Source organism: Nyctereutes procyonoides, unplaced genomic scaffold (genome assembly GCF_905146905.1).
Source record: "Nyctereutes procyonoides isolate TBG_1078 unplaced genomic scaffold, NYPRO_anot_genome, whole genome shotgun sequence".
NCBI classification, from domain to species: Eukaryota; Metazoa; Chordata; class Mammalia; order Carnivora; family Canidae; genus Nyctereutes; species Nyctereutes procyonoides.
Window position 1 is genome coordinate 56,368,883 of NW_026575049.1, and position 3,968 is coordinate 56,372,850.

The 3,968-nt window shown below is 40.3% G+C and overlaps 1 pseudogene; it reads left to right on the forward strand.

The window, feature by feature from the left end:
- Positions 1 to 478: 478 nt before the first annotated feature.
- On the forward strand, positions 479 to 883 carry LOC129511937 (60S ribosomal protein L27-like; annotated as a pseudogene).
- The last annotated feature ends 3,085 nt before the right edge of the window (positions 884 to 3,968 follow it).

The following is a 3,968-nucleotide window of genomic DNA, read 5'->3' on the forward strand; positions in this document are numbered from 1 at the left end:
CGCCTGGTGTTTTGAGGTGCCTGAAGTTGCCAGAATCAGCGGACCTGGAAAAGCCACTGGTCAGTGAGCAAAACTAAAAGCACCAGGGTCTGAGTTAGGTTGGAAGTGAAAACTGGATCCCTACATCCAAATTGGTCAACAGGGTGTAAAGTCAAGGACAAACCCATTGTTAGTCCAATAAGCAAGTTTGACTAATCAAGGGAGGGACAAGAATGCAAGTGTGAAGCCAGAGAGAGCCGGCAGCGTGGTGGTCAATATCGGAGGAGGAGTGCAGTATGATGCTAGAGTGGGATGGGCTGGAATGATTCCAAGGCCAAGGAGTAGATGGTACAGCCACTCTTCATAGTGGAGCCACGCTTGAGTATTGTAGCGTACAGCCACTCTTCATTCTGTTCCTGTGCTCTGAATGAGATGTGTCTTGTGCCATTAAAAGTACCACCAGAGCTTTCTGCTGTAGGCTTGAGTGGCTGGTATCAAGATGGGCAAGTTCATGAAACCCCAGAAGGTGGTGCTGGTCCAAACTGGATGCTACTCCAGATGCAAAGCGGTCATCATGAGGAATATTGATGATGGTACCTCAGACCATCCCTACAGCCATGCTCTGGTGGCTGGAATTGACTGTTATCCCTGCAAAGTGCCAGCTGCCATGCATAAGAAGAAAATCGCCATGAGGTGAAAGATCAAGTCCTTTGCAAAAGTTTATAACTACAATGATTCATGCCCACAAGGTACTCTGTGGATATCCCCTTGGATAAAAAATGTCACCAACAACGATGACTTCTGAGAGCCTGCTCTTAAACTCAAGGCCTGACGAGAGGCCGAGGTCCAGTTCAAGGAGAGGTACAAGACCTACAAGAACAAAAGGCTCTTCCAGAGGTTGTAGTTTTAGATCTATTTTGTTTCAGTCACTAAAAACACCACCAAAAAAAAAAGTACTACCAGAATGATTATAGTTGATAACACAGTATTTGAAATTGCTAAGAGAGTAGATCTTAAAAGTTCTCATCACAAGAAGAAAAATTTTGTAACTATGAACAATGACAGATATTAACCAGACTTTATTGTTGTGATCATTTTGCAATGTAATTTGTATAAAATCATTGCAATTTCATTACATTGAAAGTAATATAACGTCCTATGTTGGTTTTAGCTCAATAATAAAAAAAAAAGTATCACCAGTAACTTCGTTTACTCTGTTGTCTTGCAATTAATTGAGAGTATGAGGGAGAAAAGAGAACTTTGCTTATGGAGAAGAGTATGCTTGTGTTGACAAAAATACTGTTGGGGACTTCCAGAATTTCAAACACACAGGCATTCCTAAGGGAATATACCGAGGCAGTGAGAAGTGGGTAATATGGCCCAAAGTCTCTTCCATGCTTAGCCAGACTGAGTTCTCCAAGTGACTGGGTAGGGATCCGTGGGTTTGGTTGAGGTACTCTCTTTAGAAAAATTCTATGAGAATGCACACATTTTGGGGAGAAGAGTCACATTGGAGAGTCCTAACAGCTCAACTCAGATACGTTTATGCTTATGCCTGGAGGGAATGGAACAAGGCCACTAGGGTGCTGGGAAGCCTAGGTTCCCAACACAGATGCCTGACAACACAGGGCACCCATGGGGGCAGGGGGCAGGGGAGAAAAGTAGAGTGAACTGTGGGGATGGTCCAGCATCTGTGCAGAGAGGAGGATAGGGAACAGGGTCCAGTTTCCAGGATGCCTGTATACCTACTTTTACCCCAACTTCTAGCACACTAGGTCAACTTTTGTCTGTCGGTCACATAGGGTTTCTGTGATTTTCTTTCATTTGGCTTTACACCTTTTGAAAACCACCACCTAATATCAACCACACTAAGCGCTGTCCATGTTTTTGCTCTGTGTCGGATGCTATCTTGGCTACATCATGTAGGACGCTTTCCTCAAGGAGTTTACAGTCTCTCTGGAAATCCCAATTTTATGTAATGGTATAAAGGAGGAAACAAAATAGGGTAGGACTTCAGTGTTAAATGATGTGTTGGGGATACAAGTGACTCACAGTTTTAAGGTGGAAAAAAGATTCCTGGGCTTTAGAGGGTGAGGAGCCACGTCAAAAGTTATAGAAATTTCTACCTGAAAAAAGTGATATTTGAGCAGAAGTTTAGAGAAGGAGAGAATTTGAGTGAGTGGGGAAGGCATTCCAAGCTGTTAGAAAGACCCTAAACAAAGGTATAGAGTTAGGAACGCTCAAGGTCAATTTGGGAAACAATAAATAGAGAAAACATATGCATGACTGACAGTGTTTCCCATTTTTTAAATTACTTATTCAGACAGTATCCTGAGCAAGAACAATTTCCTGTGGTTTATAAATAGGTACCAGTTATTTTAGTGGAACATAATGCTGATGATCATTCATGGAATGTTCCACAGAGACTTCAGTTTTCTGAGGACCAGGGAGAAAATGTATAAATGTTTAAGGAATGGTCCAGAACATGAAACACCATTAATAAAAATCAAATACAACACTTACACAGAAACTTAGTGTTCTTAACGAGGTACTTGTCTCCTTTGCTCTTTCTCCCTCCTGGATTTGTTCCTGATTTATGATGCAGAGGGCCCAAGGCTTCAGATGACATGTACCTCTGGATATGAAAGAATGAGAATAGAAATTGGGAGATAATAAAACAGGTACAAGAGATGACATCATTTTTCTGAGCTCATAGAATGGGTGGTGCCAATGTTATGATTCGGAATGCCCATCTCATGTTTTCTTTCACCCAAGATTTCCTATCCAATTCCAAAATCAAGAAGCCACTAGAATGGTACAGAATCTCAATTCCAGTGATTCCTAAGATGAGAACATTATATGAGGCTGATATATTTCATAGGTTGGGGATCCCAGTTCCCCATGCTAGAAACATTCCAATGTGTATGGCCATGTTATAGGTCACGCAAAAGAAAGAAGATATTTGTATTCATTAGGTTATGGATGGATTTGTATTTTATTGGAATTAGTTAGCATCATTCTCAATTTTCCTGTGCTGTTCTATTTTTTATTGTTTCCATAGCATTTGTATCTACATATTGTTCATTTTGGCCTACAAAAGATTATGAGTGAATACATCTTTTTTATTTGTGTTTTTCCTTTGGGTTCCTCTTTCTATAGGCTTAGGGCAAAATAAGTGATGGTTATCCTAAATTTTCCCTAAATTTATCCTAAATTTTATACTAAATTTGTAGCAGCAGCAAAGTATTTTATTATAAAAACTTCCTTAGGAAAAATATCCAACAGTTAATCTTGTCTATATCTGAAGAGGTCCTTAACAAATATCTCCAAAAAGTATGAAATGATACTGCCACTAGTGATTTTACAGGTTTTTGCAAGAACTTGGAGTTGTATATAAGCCTCTACACACACCCCAGCTCTCTAAATAAGAATGAATGCTATAAAGTTATCTTCTTGTTCTTATAGTTGGGTTATTTTATGGGGTAATAAAATCAGTACCGATAGCCTTTCTGGACATTCCAATAATCCTCCCACAAGTTAAAAAAAATACTCCTAAAATTGAAAAGGAAGTTCCATTCAACTTATCAAACGTAATAACAATTGCCTACAAAAAACTTCCTTTGACAGACAGAATTTGTAGTCAGTAAAAGAGTTATTTTCACACAGCGCTCAAGATTTACAGGATCCTTTCTTAATGACAAAGGGTTTCCTTGGTCTACTCATGCCATGTGGGTAAGTTTTACATTTCATGAGGCAATTTGAAGGAAAGGGTGAAGATATGTATGTTTGTATGTATGTGTGTATGTATGTATTTACTTAAGACAGAGAGCATGTGCAGGAGGGGGGTGGGGAAGAGCAGCAGAGGGAGAGAGAGGATCCCAAGCAGGCTCCACGCCCAATCCCACAACCCTGAGATCAAGACCCCAGCCGAAATTATGAGTTGGACACCTACCCAACTGAGCCATCCGAGTCCCCCAAAGGTATTCTTT